General features: G+C 40.5%; 1 pseudogene; it reads left to right on the top strand.

Moving 5' to 3' along the window:
• The window catches only part of LOC145408721 (uncharacterized), a 118,508-nt pseudogene that overhangs the window by 98,527 nt on the left and 1,697 nt on the right, over positions 1-18,284 (top strand).

Here is an 18,284-nt window from a genome sequence, read left to right on the forward strand (position 1 = left end):
AAACGAGTATAGTTAGGCCTTGTTTCTCCTCTATATATCGCTCCATCTATCACTTTCCTATTTGTCTATCTTACAAATTACTTTCGTTCATGTGGAAATCTCGATTCCATTTTCTGTTCATCCTTGGCGTCCTCTGTTTATGCATTTCATCGGTTGTGTCAATCTTCCACTCCTCGCACTTTCAGGCCTTCATCGTCATTATCATCATTATCATCATTATCATCTTCATCATTATCATCATCATCATCAATACAACTACCAGCCCTGTCATCATCACCATCATCATCATCACTACCACTACCAGCATTGTCATCATCATCATCATCATCATCATCATCTATGAGGGAGGCTATCTTGTTTTGCTATCCCTATCCTCAGCTCAAAATCAGATATCATAGGCACACATAACAAAAGGGACCAGTTGATTTATTTTATTATTATTATTATTTTTTTCAGAAGATATATAGGGGAAGGAGAAACAAACTTAAAAAACCATATACCAGAATACAGGTGTCCTCCATTCATTAAAAAATCTGTAACAGGTGGATTTGAGGTCCTGTAGGTCGAAGTTTGGGGGGAAACTGATCTGGGGAAGCGAGTTGTAAAGAGAGGCAGTTCGGGGAAATAAAGGAATTCAGAGAGCCAAGGGGTGTGCTATATGGAAGTAAGGGAGTCTATAATTGTATATTCTGTTCCGACTAAAACCTATTGACTTTAATGAACTGGAAAAAAAAAATCGGAAAAAATCTTTACCCCTCACAGTGCTGGAGGCCTTCGTGTAATTTCTTGCATAATATTGAGGCAACCTATTTCATATCAATGTGCTATTAATAACACTAAGTAAATGAAGATGTAATACGTACTATATATTACTTTTAGATGTGCAAAGTATTCGAAGCCAATCAATGTGACTGCAAAGTATCCTGTCTCTCAAAGTAACTGAAAAATACTCTCCTTATCAAAGTAACATTATTTTATCTTGTTTTTCATGTTCTTGATTTTGCTTTATTTTCTGCCTTCTTTTATGCTCTCTCTCTCTCTCTCTCTCTCTCTCTCTCTCTCTCTCTCTCTCTCTCTCTCTCTCTCTCTCTCTCTCCTGCCATCATCCAAATTCTCCTATTTCTTAACCTCAGTCATTATCCAATCTTGCTTTCCATTTTTCATTCCCCTTTGCTCTCTGTCTTTCCCATTCCTCTTCACTCCATCCATTTTGTTATCAATATTTGCTCTCATTCCTTTTTTATCTATTGCCCTCTGTCTTTCCCTCCTTCTATCTGTCCAGTCCTGTTTATCTATCGTGTTGTCAGTACTTGCTTTCATTCCTCCTTTATACTTTGCCCTTCCTCTCTCCCTCCCTCCACCCCATCTTCCCTCCTTTCCCTCCACTGAGAGGTATTGCGTCACTGCCGAGGTCCTCACAGTCAGTACATAAGGCACACGCTCCCCTTTCCAGGCATAGTCTTCAGCTCCCCTCCTCTCCTATCAGAAGTGCCTGCTCCTCTCCCCAAAGCTCCCCATCCAATTAATTGCCTACACTGGTGGCTGGTTCTCCATCTTGAGCTTTAGTTTACCCTCAAGTCGTCCTCGAAGAAGACATGACTAAGATAACGAGGCAGCTGATATTTGCTGGTAAGAAAATGGATTAATGTTTAGATAGATAGATAGGCAGATAGATAGGCAGATAATCATAATATATTTTACATGTAAGACTGTATAGTATATTTTCAAGTATAGCGATAATATATGCCATACTTTTCTTTGCCCTTTGGACTCATTAAGTTTATTATTAAATATTGCTTCAGTTATATATTACCTTTAGGCAGCATCCAAAAATATACCTGTTACTATAATGATATATATGTTCTTATTAGCTGTTATACTGTATAAGCCAAACCTAACCCAGCTCTAACTCTAAAATAAGCTAGCCCTAACCCTCTACGTTTTTTCAGCTTGACTTTGTGTGTGAGTGGACAGGACACAAGACTCCCTAGGCGTCTCTATTACCCCCCCGACCACAACGACAGACAGCCATTTCACTGTTCCTAGTTAAGCCACTCTTCAGGGTCAATCCAGCCATTTAAATGCGAGGTGGTAACTGTAGTGGTGGTGGAGGGGAGGGGGAAGAACTACACTCACGCTCAACTGTTTCTGAGGATGTACAAGCGAGCACAATTGTTCGGGGTCACGGGAGGGGGATGTAAACTCGCGCGCATTTGTTCCTGGCCACTGGGAGGGGATGTACACTCGTGTGCACTTGTTCCTGGCCACTGGGAGGGGATGTACACTCGTGCGCACTTGTTCCTGGCCACTGGGAGAGAATGTACACTCGTGCGCATTTGTTCCTGGCCACTGGGAGGGGATGTACACTCGTGTGCACTTGTTCCTGGCCACTGGCAGGAGGATGTAAACTTGTGCGCACTTGTTCCTGGCCACTGGGAGGGGATGTACACTCGTGCGCCTGTGTTCCTGGCCACTGGGAAGGGATGTACACTCGAGTGCACTTGTTCCTGGCCACTGGGAGGGGATGTACACTCGTGCGCACTTGTTCCTGGCCACTGGGAGGGGATGTACACTTGTGCGCATTTGTTCCTGGCCACTGGGAGGGGATGTACACTTGTGCGCACTTAATCCTGGTCTTAGGGGAAGCGGTAGTACATTTAGCACATCCAGCTTGTACTCACAGTAGCCTGAAGGACTTTTAGACGAGAATTTAAAAGTTTTAGAAATACATTTAGCTGGACCATCTTTCTTGCTCTCGACATCTATTTTCTTTACATTTTCTTTTTTCTTTTTTGGAGGGGGATATTTATAGTAAGAAGTTGTGAAGTTCAGTTTAACTCTGTCTATCAACCTATTTATCTATCTATCTGTCTATCTATCTATTGCCAGACACCATACAGTTTCATTGCTATCTATCTATTACCAGACGCCCAGCTCTATCAGTCTATAGCCAGACGTTCTCAATATCCTCTCTATCTATCGCCAGACGCCCTAATTATCTATCTATCTACCTATCGCCAGACGCCTTAGGTATAATCTCTATTGATCTGTTACTCTATGGCCAGACGCCTTTCAGTACCTGACCTCTACTACTACTACTACTACTACTACTACTACTACTACTACTACTACTACTACTACTACTACTACTACTACTACTACTACCACTACTACTACTACTACTACTACTACTACTACTATTACTACTACTACTACTACTACTACTACTACTACTATTACTACTACTACTACCACTACTACTACTACTACTACTACTACTACTACTATTACTACTACTACTACTACTACTACTATTATTATTATTATTATATTTTGCGTATATTTAGCACTGTTATTTACTTTTTTTAACTCTCTCTCTCTCTCTCTCTCTCTCTCTCTCTCTTTCAGCCCTGTTGGGAGCGTGTCTGGCTCAGAATACCTACCTACCGCCAAGCAACGGCAACGGAATCAAAGGGATCAACGGAAATGGCAACGGTAATGTTAATTGTTATGGCGCAAACGGCAGTGGCCTTAACGGTAATGGAGCAACCATTGGTAACGGAGCAATCAACGGTAATGGTAACGGAGTAATCAACGGTAATGGTAAAGGGGTAATCAACGGTAATGGTGCAATCAACGGTTATGATAACGGAGTAATCAACGGTAATGGTGCAATCAACGGTTATGATAACGGAGTAATCAACGGTAATGGTGCAATCAACGGTTATGATAACGGAGTAATCAACGGTAATGGTGCAATCAACGGTTATGATAACTGAGTAATCAACGGTAACGGAGCAATCAATGGTAACGGCTACACTAACAGCAACGGTAATGGTGTAATCAACGGTAATGGAGCAATCAACGGTAACGGAGCAATCAATGGTAACGGTAATGGAGTAATTAACGGTAACGGCTATTCTTACGGTATTGGTAACGGAAACGGAGTCATCAACGGTAATGGACCAATCAACGGTAACGGGGCAATCAATGGTAACGGTAACGGCTATTTTTACGGCATTGGTAACGGAAACGGAGTAATCAACGGTAATGGAGCAATCAACGGTAACGGACTCATCAACGGTAACGGTAACGGCTACACCAACGGTATCGGAATTATCAACGGTAATGCAATGGAGCAATCAATGGCAACGGAACAATGAACGGGAACGGTAAGGGAGTAATTAATGGCAACGGTAACGGTAATTTTTACGGTACTGTTAACGGAATCGGAGTAATCAACGGTAATGGTGCAGTCAACAGTAACGGAGCAGTCAACGGTAATGGAGCAGTTAACGGTAATGGAGTAATCAACGGTAACGGACTCATCAACGGTAACGGTAAGGCTACACCAACGGTAACGGAGTTATCAACGGTAATGGCAATGGAGCAATCAATGGTAACGGTGCAATCAACGGTAATGGAACTGTGTATGGTAATGGTTACTCTTACGGCAAAGGAGCTTTCAACGGTAATGACAACGGTGTCATCAATGGCAATGGAGCAATCAACGGAAACGGTGCAATCAACGGTAACGGTGCAATCAATGGCAATGGGTACGCTAAAGGAAACGGTGCCATCAACGGTAACGGTCCAACCAACGGTAATGGGTACACTAACGGAAACGGTGCCATCAACGGAAACGGTCCAATCAACGGTCATGGGTACGCTAACGGAAACGGTGCCATCAACGGAAACGGTCCAATCAACTGTAATGGGTACGCTAACGGAAACGGTGCCATCAACGGAAACGGTCCAATCAACGGCAATGGGTAAACTAACGGAAACGGTGCCATCAACGGTACCGGTCCAATCAACTGCAATGGGTACGCTAACGGAAACGGTGCCATCAACGGAAACGGTAGAACAAGCATCGGTAATGGCTTCGCAAACGGTCTCAACGGTAACAGCATCAACAGGATCAATGGTATCAATGGTAACGGTATCAACGGAATCAACGGCATCAACGGTAATGGAATCAACGGCTTCGTGGACCTCATCTCCGCGTTGAGCTCTGCCATCGGGGGGGGCGGCGTTGCAGGCGTGGACTATCCCATCCTCGCCTCCGTCCCGCTGACCGGCTTCACCTGCGCTAACACACAGGTGCCCGGATATTATGCCGACGCCACCCCGGAAGCTGGATGTCAGGTGAGAAGTTACGGTGATTTACTGTTCTGTGGCACCGTATCTACTGTGTAAGTCCTCAGGTATCATAAGTACAGTCCTGCAGTCTACCGGGTTTACCTGCTCCAACACACAGGTACCCGGGGGTTATGTTGACGCCGCCCTGGAAGCTGGATATTAGGTGAGAATACTGTGAGATACTGTTCTGTGGCAGCGTATCTACTGTGTAAGTCCTGGCACTGTATCTACACTCTTAGGTCTTCATGACAGTTAAGTCTTTTCACTGCAGCACGCCGGTATCAGTAATTATACCATACGAGGCCGGATGTCAGGTGAAAATACTGTGAGATATTGTGTCCTGGCACTGTATCAACTGTGTAAGTCTTCATGTATCATAGTTGTTACGGAACAGAGAAAGATAATGTACACTTTAAGTGAGAATACTAAAAATCACTACTGTCCCGTAAAGTTCCAGGTTCAAAACAAAAGAGTTAGGTAAAATTACAAGTTAAAGTTTAATGCTCAAATTAACAACAAAACATTCAGGACTCATAAGGATAATGTAATGGCAAAAACAGGTTAAATATATGGTTAACTGCAATAGCCTCTATTAACACGAAATTAGCAAGAGTAAATTTATCTAAGTCAGCCCTGATAAAATGAGATACCAGATAATACTCAGTGAATGCCAGATAAATAATTACAGATACAAACTATTATCAAAAATGACTGACATAAAGAACCCCACACGAATTACAAAAACTTCACTAGGCCTACAAATTAAACTTATGCTATACAGTACAAGAAAAAATGCAACAACAGTTATACTCAAATTACACACAGCTGCTAGATGGTTGGAGACTTCTTGAGCACACACAATAATAATATCTGTACAGGGGAGGACAGAGATGTGAACAAAATGAGGAGCAGATCTAAGTGGCCATGATGCAGAGACTGAGCTCATTATATAGGGGCCAGGAGAGCTTGATACAACTTGTAATGAGGACGCGCAAATGAAGCCATGGGGACAAAGAGATGACAATCCCGCAAAGTATAACAGAGATGTCGACTTACTCTACTATAACGGTAGAAGGGGGGGACTGAGGCAGAACACGCTCGTGATCAAACATGCAGCAACTGTGCGTTAAAATTACACAAAGGATGATGAAATCATAGGCTATGTAACACCTCCCCACAAAGAAAAAGAAATTTACAAAGGAAATTTCTTATTACTCTAAAACAATCTGTACATGGCATTACAGAACATGCAAAAGTCCCTCCTAATTTCACAAAACATGAGATCTCCCTAGCACGTTCAGTCATAGGTAGTTGCCAGTATCCCTTTAACAAATCAAACTTACTTATGTACCTAGCCTTTCCGATCTTGTCTATGCAATCTTCCACACGAGGGAGAGGGTAAGTGTCTGTTTTGGTTATCTGATTAACACGTCTGTAGTCGATGCAAAGCCGCTGTGACCCACCTGGCTTAGGGACCAGAGTGACAGGAGAACTCCACTCGCTCTGACAGGGCTCAATCATCTTGTGGTCCAACAGGTAGCCAAGCTCCTTCTGGATGAGAGGAACTTTCACTGGGTTCACACGGTAAGGAGGCAATTTAATTGGCTTTGCGTCTCCAACATCGACATCATGCATCAACACAGTGGTTCTTCCTGGAGTAGCACAGAACACTTGCGGGTACTCCTGCAGTAATGCCGAAAACTCCTGCCTTTCCTTGGGAGGTAGATGAGAAAGCTTAGTCTGGAGATCATTCATGATATCAGGATTCTTCCCCAAACTATCACTCAGGCACATACTGCATGGGAGAGCTTCACTTGCAGACTCGGGTGGAACAGCTACAGTGCAGACTGGATTATTTTCGTCCCGCCTGTGATATAATTTTAGCATGTTGATTTGACAAAGTTGCTTGCTCTTTCTACGATCTGGTGTGGCGATGACATAGTTGACATCACTGAGTTTCTTCTCCACGAAATAAGGACCACTAAACTTGGCTTGAAGAGGTTGCCCATGAACTGGTAGCAGAATCAAAACCTGATCTCCTGGCTGAAAGTGGCGTAACCTGGACTTCTTGTCATACCAAGTCTTCATCTTCTCCTGAGCAGCTCCTAAATTCTCTCTCGCCAGCTGTAAAGCAGTGGACAGCCGTTCTTTGAAATTCATCACATACTCCAGCAGGTTGACGTCATCTTCCTCCGACAGCCAGCATTCCTTGAGTAACTTAAGGGGTCCTCTTACTTCATGGCCAAACAGTAGTTCAAAAGGTGAGAAGCCCAGTGATTCATTTGGAGATTCTCTTGCAGCAAACACAACGAATGGAAGACCTTTATCCCAGTCTTTCTGATGTTCCAAACAGTATTTCTTGAGCATCGATTTGAGTGTTTGATGATATCTCTCCAACGCTCCTTGGGTCTGGGGATGGTAAGCTGAAGACGTGATCTGGGAGATGCCCAACTCTTTCAGAGACTGCTTGAAAACATTTGACATGAAATTACTTCCTCGGTCTGACTGTACCTCCTTAGGCAGACCAAACTTTGTGAAGAACCCTAGCATTTCCTTAACCACGTTCTTTGCTGAGATGTTTCTAAGTGGAATGGCTTCAGGATAACGAGTAGCCATATCAATCATGGTCAACACATAAGAAAATCCTGAAGAAGTCTTAGGAAGAGGGCCCACAATATCCACCAACACACGGGTGAAAGGCGCCTCAAAAGGAGGAATGGGAACTAGAGGTGCAACCTTTTCGGTCTGATTACACTTCCCCACAACTTGACAGGTGTGACAAGACTTACAATACCAGGAAACATCCCTGAAGATACCTGGCCAGTAGAAGTGTTTCAAAATGCGTGCCACAGTCTTCCTCACTCCAAGGTGTCCTGCCAAACTGGAATCATGAGCCACTCTAATGATATCCTGCCTACAAACACGAGGGATGACAACTTGATGTACAACCTCCCATTCACAGTCGGCTGATGCTGTTGGGGGTCTCCACTTCCTCATAAGTACTCCTGACTTTACATAATAACAAGTAGAAGCACCGGCTGACTCTTCTTCACTGTAAGCAGAGTTAGCTAGACCTTTCAACTCAGGGTCAGCAACCTGCAACTCAACCAACTCTTGACGAGACAAATTATCAACACTACGGGGTACTGCCTCATCTGGTGAGTGGTCCAAATTAGCAAGAAAAGTGTCAGCTAGGATAACATCATCATCATCATTATCCTCTAAATCACCAGTAACTTTAGACTTAGCCCTAGTGACAGCACATGCAGGGAACACATCAGGGACATCACAATCCTGGGACGCAGCCACTGGCTCACTAGACAACTGAGGAGCTGGACACACTTTGACTTCCACCAATATCATTTCCAAGTAAGAAAGTTACACCTGACATTGGGAGTGTCTCAACCAACCCAACCATAACAGAACCATTAACAAAACCAGACTCTAAATTCACTCTGCACAGAGGGACAGAGAAGTAATTATTCCCTACACCTTGTAAGATTACAGTTTCATCAGAGGAATTAAAATTAGAGCCTAGAACACTGGTCAGCATAAGGGATTGGCAAGCACCTGTATCACGATATATTTGAACTGATTTCCTGTCATTACTGTCCAGAGGACTGACAAAACCATCAGACAGGAAATTAGCACATGAACTCTTGAGAGTGTCACCCACGTTACTGCTCAAAAGAGGAGCTCCATCATGAGAATTTAAGTTACCCCTCAAAGCAGGTTCAGTTAACTCAGTTAAAGAATTCTGGGAACTCTCAAGAGTGGACACTAGACCAATTGACTGAATATTTAAAGACTCCTTTGTTCACATCACGCTGTCTCCTGAAACATCTCTCCGTAGTATGACCAAGCTTACTACAATAAGTACATTTACTTTTCTGAAATCTAGAGGTGAAGCTGGTATTTACTTCCTGAGAAACATCATCCTTATTCTCTTTCCTGTTACCTGTACTCTGAGTAGAGGCAACGTACTTACTCTCAGCTTTCCCTTTTTCTCTAGAATATCTCTTGTGAGTGAGAACATACTCATCAGCTAAAACTGCAGCATCAGACAAATTATCTATTCTTTTCTCATCAAGATATAGGCTTACATCTTTACTAATACACCTTTTGAAGTCCTCCAGCAAAATCATCTGCTTAAATTTGTCAAAATCAGAATCCACATTCTTAGAATTTAACCACTGCTCTAACAAATCTTCTTTGATTTTTGCATACTCAACATGGGATTGCTTATCTTGCTTGAATGTTGTCCTAAATTTTACTCTATAGGCTTCAGGAACAAGCTCATAGGCCTTAAGAATCAAGCTCTTAACTACATCATAATTATCAGACTGATCCTGAGGCAAAGATGCATAAGTTACTTGAGCTTTACCGGTGAGAACAGTTTGAAGGAGTACTGGCCAATTCTGTTTGGGCCAATTAAAACCTGTAGCTACCCTCTCAAACAACTGAAAATACTTTGTTAAGTCAGATTCATTAAAAGGAGGGACAAGTTTAACATTTTTAGCCACATCAAAATCATCAGAGCTAGATGATCCAGTTCCACCTTGTTTCATGCGATACTCATGGTCTGCCTGAATCCTGGCAAGTTCAATTTGTGCCTGAGCCTGTACCTGTGCCTCTTCAATACGAGCCTGAGATTCCGCCTCCTTAGCCTGAGACTCAGCCTCCTTAGCACGTGCTTGAAATTCAGCTTCCTTCACACGAGCCTCCTGCAGGGCTAGCTGTAACTTAGCTAATTCAATCTGCGTTTGCTCATTTGGAGGAGTTACATTAAACAAGCTTTTATTAATCATGCCAACAATTTGATCTTTAGAATGATGAGAGTGAACTGCAATTCCCAATTGTTGAGCAACAAGCTTAAGTTCATTCTTTGTTCTGTTTTCTATATCACACACTGTTTGCACATTTGACAAAAAATCTTTGGCTTCATCAAGTGTAGTAATAGTAGCCATCATGAATATATCAGAGTCACAAAATATCAAACAATATCCTTATGATAATATTCTGAATATCCTGATATGAGGTCGCCAAATTTATGTTACGGAACAGAGAAAGATAATGTACACTTTAAGTGAGAATACTAAAAATCACTACTGTCCCGTAAAGTTCCAGGTTCAAAACAAAAGAGTTAGGTAAAATTACAAGTTAAAGTTTAATGCTCAAATTAACAACAAAACATTCAGGACTCATAAGGATAATGTAATGGCAAAAACAGGTTAAATATATGGTTAACTGCAATAGCCTCTATTAACACGAAATTAGCAAGAGTAAATTTATCTAAGTCAGCCCTGATAAAATGAGATACCAGATAATACTCAGTGAATGCCAGATAAATAATTACAGATACAAACTATTATCAAAAATGACTGACATAAAGAACCCCACACGAATTACAAAAACTTCACTAGGCCTACAAATTAAACTTATGCTATACAGTACAAGAAAAAATGCAACAACAGTTATACTCAAATTACACACAGCTGCTAGATGGTTGGAGACTTCTTGAGCACTCACAATAATAATATCTGTACAGGGGAGGACAGAGATGTGAACAAAATGAGGAGCAGATCTAAGTGGCCATGATGCAGAGACTGAGCTCATTATATAGGGGCCAGGAGAGCTTGATACAACTTGTAATGAGGACGCGCAAATGAAGCCATGGGGACAAAGAGATGACAATCCCGCAAAGTATAACAGAGATGTCGACTTACTCTACTATAACGGTAGAAGGGGGGGACTGAGGCAGAACACGCTCGTGATCAAACATGCAGCAACTGTGCGTTAAAATTACACAAAGGATGATGAAATCATAGGCTATGTAACATAGTACAGTCCTGCAGTCCACCTGGTTCACCTGCTCCAACACACAGTACTCTATTCTTACCTACACATCCTACCTCAGGCTTGATGTCAAGCTTCATTAAGAATTCTTTTTGAGCAATGGTTTTAACCTACTGCATCATAATATTCCCTCATACATTACTAATAAGGTTTTAAGATCTACTATTGATGCCCATGAAGGCTCATAGCTACAAGAGGGAAAATAAATAGCTGAAGAAGATGGGGAATGAAATTTGTCACATTACGACCCATCACATCCATTATAATAGTTACTCATCCTTTACTTCACTACATTCACCTTCTCAGACACTGCAACCATGTATGTCAGGTAAGGATGAATGCAGCTTATTACCACTGTGTATACTGTTGATTCCTTTATACACTCCTTCTTGGTACTATATCATGGTAGGTCTCCATGGTAGTTATTGAGGTTAGCCCCTTCACGATCCATCTGTGCACTCCTTCACGGTACTAAGGCTTTTTCATGGTAGTATCTTAGGCTAGACCCCTTCACGATACCATTATGCACTCCTTCATGGTACTATATACTTATGGGAGTTCTTCATGGTACTTAGCTAGGCTCTTCACTACACTGAGTATAGGAGCGCCAATACACCTTTCCCGACACCATTTCCAATTTTCCTACACCAACAATGCCCTGCAGTCTGGGTGTAGCATGAGGGTATACTATTATGCTTACTGTCTAGGGTGTGCATATTTAGCCAGTTCCTTCATTACACCCGGGTTAGCTACACCAATACACAGGTCTATGAATACCAAGCTGATATTACACCCAGGGTAGGTTAGGCTATAATAAGCTATCACGAGAAGGAAAGTAAATATATCAACCAATTTTAATAACTATCTGGGATGTAGGACGTTTGGTCCTCATTACGGGGGATAAAAATTAGCAGGTTTCACTCCTATACGTTGTGGTTAGAGAAGCTTGCTTTCAAATGGAGATCTGCTTCTATGAGTTATTAGCATTTTGCGTCTCATAGGACAGATTTTGAGGAGATGAAGACACCAAAAATTGCCTCATGTCCAGTACCATCTGAGTTCAAAATGACCCCAAACATTACACCCAAAATACTTTCCAATACATATGAAGTCCTTGTGCATTGGAATGTGAAAGAAGTGAGCTAGCTTACTTAAAGACATTCCATTCTCCCTCACTTTGGCCACAAACAATGCTCTCTCTGGTGAAATCTACAAATAAATCACAAAATAAAAAAAACTTTCCAACATAGCCTTAAGTCTCTGGGCATTGAAAATGAAAGAAATGAGCTTACTTACTGAAAAACATCCCCTTCTCTCTCACTTTGGCCATAAATCAGCCTCCCCTTGGTGAAATCTGCCTCTCATCCACGAATTACATTAACCTTAAAATCATGTAGAGAGTTCGCAGTCATGACGCGTATATATCAACTTTCTCTTGCATCTTCAGCCTTGATTTCTAAACAGTACGGTCGTTCTCCCTGACCTACCTAATTACCTCTTAATGCCATCTTCCGGTATGCCGAAGGTGATGACTGGGGCTTCTTCCTTACCGATTTCTACTACTACTAATACTTCTTTTTTCTTCTTCCACTACCACTACTAGCCTACAACTATTACTACTTCTTCTTCTCCTCTTTCTTCTTCTCTTCCTCCTCCTCCTCCTCCTCCTCCTCTTTCTTCTTCTTCATCTTCTTCTATGCGACTACTACTGCTGCTTCTGCTGTTACTACTACTACTACTACTGCCTCTAATACTGCTGTTACTACTACTACTACTGCCTCTAATACTGCTGTTACTACTACTACTACTGCCTCTAATACTACTTCTACTACTGCCTCTAATACTGCTGTTACTACTTCTACTACTGCCTCTAATACTGCTGTTACTACTTCTACTACTGCCTCTAATACTGCTGTTACTACTACTACTACTGCCTCTAATACTGCTGTTACTACTACTACTACTACTGCCTCTAATACTGCTGTTACTACTACTACTACTGCCTCTAATACTGCTGTTACTACTACTACTACTGCCTCTAATACTGCTGTTACTACTACTACTACTACTGCCTCTAATACTGCTGTTACTACTACTACTACTGCCTCTAATACTGCTGTTACTACTACTACTACTACTGCCTCTAATACTGCTGTTACTACTACTACTACTGCCTCTAATACTGCTGTTACTACTACTACTACTGCCTCTAATACTGCTGTTACTACTTCTACTACTGCCTCTAATACTGCTGTTACTACTTCTACTACTGCCTCTAATACTGCTGTTACTACTACTACTACTACTGCCTCTAATACTGCTGTTACTACTTCTACTACTGCCTCTAATACTGCTGTTACTACTACTACTACTACTGCCTCTAATACTTCTGTTACTACTCTGTGGTCTACTTACCAAAGATCTCGTTTGGCGCAGAGATCCTGATAAGAAGGGAAAGGATTTGAGAGACTTGTTTGATTTCCATAATGAACTGAGTGAAGCAAAAATGAGGGTGAAGTTCGTGACAGATTCATATAAAACAATGCCTCCTGTGGGACTCCAGGTTCTGGCTCCTGTGCTGACAAACTTATCTGACGAAATAGCTAAGATAAATGATTTGCTTCCAAAAATCTTAGATATCAAATCTGAAGTGCTAAACACAGCTGATACTGTTCGTGATATAAAGATTGATTTGTGCGACATAAAAACTAAATTCGCGAGCGCAATCACAGGCATGGAGGAAGCTGCTAGGGACATAACCATTAATGATGTTAAGGATATGGAGGATATGAGAATGAACATGCCGACACCAGGACGCAGTGTTCATGTGATAAGAGATGATGCACGTGATACGCGCAGCTATGCAGAGGCAGCATCGACGGAGAATGTGGGTGCAGCGTGGAGTGGCGGGGATGGAAGGAACTCCGCGACGGGATGCCGCACACCAATACCCGAGCAAGGCGATGTTGGTCACCGTCAGGGTAAAACGATCGCTGTGCATTCAGGATCGGTGCTGGGACCGAATGGGGCAGACAGATCGGCCAGACGAGGTGAGGCAGTGTGGGACAGTGTTGGTGCACCTACAACGACGGTATCCGTGGCCAGTGTGAGGACAACTACCCCATCAACTAAGGTGAACGATCCTAGTACAGGTGCCATTACAAAGAACCTTCGAGCAAATACAAGAGTGGATGAGCGACATCATTCCATGGAGAACAGTGAATGGACAGTGGTGAAATCTCGCAGTGAAAGGAAGCGAGAATATAACACTCAGAAAAGAAATTATTTCCGTGGAATAACGGGCTCAAGGAAGACAGAGAATATTACACTGAAAGCAGCAGCAAGATTTGCTGACTTGTTTTTGGGACGAGTGGATCAGGAGGTAACTAGTGATAATATAAACGAATATATTTCTAATACCTTTGGTGTAAATATAGTGGATATAACAAAATTAGGAATATTATCGGATAAGTTCAGTGCTTTTAGTCAGATTACAAGACAGAGAAAAACTCTTTCAGGCAGACTTATGGCCGGAAGATATTGTTATAGAAAAATTTTATAACAGAGCAAAAAAGTCTATTAATAGACCTTCTATAGCATAGTTTTTTTTTTTCTTTCTTTCTTTTTCTCTGACTTTTCCTTGGGTGTTTACAGTTTTATTAGTTTACTTTTGCGTTTTCAAGGATTAACAATGCATACACACACACTGAAAATATGTACATTTAACTGCTGCTCACTTACAAAGAATATTGATTTGGTAAGAGAAATAACTAAGAAAGAGATTGATGTAATATTCTTGCAGGAAACTTTCCTAATGAACGATAAATTATGGAAATTAGATTTTGTAAGTGAGAACTATGAGAGTGTGGGTGTGGCCGCTTATTTGTCTGATAGAGCGAAAACGGCTATGGCGGGACGTCCTGAGGGGGGTCTTGCAGTTTTATACAGGAAAGACTGTAGATTTTTCATAAATCAGATCTCTCTACATGAGAACTTTATTATTTTAGATATTAATGTTAATGAAATGAGACTTCTACTAGTGAATGTCTATCTCAATAGTGATGTATGGGAGAGCCACACATTGGAGCAATACCTAGAGACGCTTGCTGCTCTCGAAGGAATTATAAATGATATGAAATATGACAATATATATTTTATTGGAGACTTTAATGCGGATCCTCACTCGGGACGGGCTTGGCGTAGTCTCACAACGTTTATGCAGGAAAATCTATTAAGATGCTTTGATGTCGAGAAATTAGAGAGGAGTACTTGCACATTTATAAGCTACAGGAACACTTACAGTAGATGGTTAGATCATGTGGTAGGGAGGGATCATTATGCAATGACTGTCTCCGAATTTCAGATATTATATGGTATGATGGGATCGGATCACTTGCCGATGGCATTTACTCTCTCAATAAATGTTAACAAACCTTGTAAATTAGCAACTATTACATCCAATGAAGACGAAGCTCTGAATACAATAAACTGGAATAAATTAAGGCCTGATGAAATAAATGAAATACGTAGACGAGTTGACGATGACTTGAGTAAGCTTCGTGATCTCCCAGCTCATCTGTGTGTGACGGTGGGCTGTAGAGATGTCTCTCACCTTAATAGTATTGATCTTTTATATAATAGTATTGGTTCTGCTCTTGTAAAAGCATCACTGGAGTACACAAGAACGACTGTACAGACAAATAAGTATAAGGTTATTCCCGGATGGAACAGGTGCGTTAAGTGCCTGCATTCGGTGGCCAGAAAGAAATATCTGCGGTGGTTAGCAACAGGTAAGAAAGCAGGGACTGTTGAACATAATGAAATGATAGCTTCTAGGAAGGATTTCAAAAAGGCTTTGAATGACTGTAAGAGGGACGAGCAGAGTGAAGCATGCGAGAGCATTATGGAAAAGTTTAGAAATAAAGATAAAAGACAATTTTGGTGTGAAGTGAAAAGAAAACAAGGGAAAATGAAAGCCACGAATATCATTGACGGTAAACAATGTAACCATGATATTGTAAAAATATTTCATAAGAAATTTTTAGCAGCACAACATGATGATACTGAAGCAAAATTTGATTTCATGAATAACTTTAAACAGAAATGGGAAAATGGACGAAAAATGTTTATTCGAGTGTCGGTAGTGTCGCTGAGGAGGATCATAGCACGTCTGAACCCCGGGGTGGGCCATGACGGGGTCCACTCCTTGTTTTTACGGAATGTCTCAGATGAATTTTTAATTTATTTGTCTCGGTTTTTTAATGCTTGTTTTACTCATTGTTACTTACCACAGCCACTTTTAAAAGGTATAGTAACTCCAATAGTTAAGAATAGTAAGGGTAATTTAACAGACTCTAATAATTATAGACCTGTAATGCAGTCATCTTGTATATTAAAAATATTTGAGATGATAATACTGGATGTTTTAAAAGAAAAAGTTTTTCCATGTTCAAGACAGTTTGGCTTCCAGCGAGGTATGTCTACGACAGACGCTTGTTTCTTGCTTGAAGAGATAATGAATAAGTATAGTAGCAAGAGTGATAATGGCATTATAACTTTTATTGACCTCTCTAAGGCATTTGATTTAGTTAACCATTTCGTTTTGGGGAAGAAAATGTTAAGGCTGAACATTCCAATAGATGTTGTGTACATACTTATGCACTATTTAAGGAACCAGATAGCTAGTATTAAATGGAAGGGGGCGCATGGTGTACCTTGTTACGTGGAACACGGGGTTAGACAGGGTGGTGTTCTATCTCCCTTTTTATTTAAACTGTATATAGACAATGTTTTATCTGAAATTACAAGCATGAGCCAAGGGTGCATGATTGGTATGAGCAGAATCAATATTCTAGCTTATGCCGATGATATTGTGCTCTGTGCGAATTCCATTGCAACCATGAATAATTTGTATACCAAATTTTCATCAATGATAAGTGATATAAAACTTAAAATTAACAAAGATAAAACAAAATGCATGCTCTTAGGCTCAAAGATCAAGCAAAATTATATAACTCATTTAACTTTAAACAGCAATGAATTAGAGATTGTATATGAATATGACTATCTGGGACACATAATTAGGCATGACCTTAAAGATGACAAAGATGTAATGAAAAGGCTTAATAAGTTTTATTCAACTTTTAATTGCATTTTTAGACATTTTAGTGGTATAGATATTAATACGTTCTTATTCCTTTTTAACTCGTACTGTAAGCCAGACTATGGTCTGCCTCTTTTAAACCATAAGGATACACGAAGATCATGTACATTTCAAGCATTTGAGGGGGCTTACAGTAAAGCTTTAAAACGAATGACTGGAATGCCAGCCTATGCCAGCAACCATGATGTGGCTGCCTCCTGTAACCAGCTGTTACTGAGGCACCATGTGGCCCTCACACAGTGCCGCTATTACAAAAGGTTGATGCAGTCTAATAGTGCTATCATTAACTTGAACCTACCATACTTAAAAATGGGTTTCTTTTGTAAATATGTTATTAATCATTTCAAGTTACACTACAGAGTGGACATTACCTGTCATGCCATGGATATAATTCGATCACGAATATCTTGGGTGCAGAACCATGAGCACAGACGAAACCATGTAGTAATCTTAAGGTGAGGCAGTGCTATTTCTTTTATATTTTTTATTGATGCTAGCTTTTTAGATTTTATTTTGACCTCTTTACTTTTTCTTGGTTCCCAGCTTTTATATTTTATTTGGACCATTTTATTATAATTTTATTTTTTGACCTTTTTATTTTTTAAAGCTGCTACCTTTGATATTTTATTGTGATCATTTTACTTTTAATTCATGCTAGATAATGTATTTTATTTGGACCTTTTTATTTTTAATTGATGCTATCTTTCATATTTTATTTGGACCTTCTGTATTGGTTATTGATGCCAGTTTTATATTTCACTTTGGACTTCTTTTTAATTGCACTGATGGTAGTTTTTATTTTTTACTTTTTTTTTTATATTTTATTAATGCTTTTTTTTCTAATATGTTAATAATGTGTATGTGCACCGTGATGCCCTCAGGTCTTTTAATATGATTCTTTTATAGATATATAATTGTACAGTACACCACTTACTATGTGATGTCCATATGTACAGATTTTTTGTATATATATATATAAGTACCTCTGCTGCTGTTGATGCCATACTGATGCTGCTACTGCTACTGATTACCATTATGTATCAATAGATATGAAATAAAGCTGATTGATTGATTGATTGATTGACTACTGCCTCTAATACTGCTGTTACTACTACTACTACTA

Source organism: Coenobita brevimanus, chromosome 78, assembly GCF_032717465.1.
Source record: "Coenobita brevimanus isolate Jiangsu-jjx chromosome 78, ASM3271746v2, whole genome shotgun sequence".
NCBI lineage: Eukaryota > Metazoa > Arthropoda > Malacostraca > Decapoda > Coenobitidae > Coenobita > Coenobita brevimanus.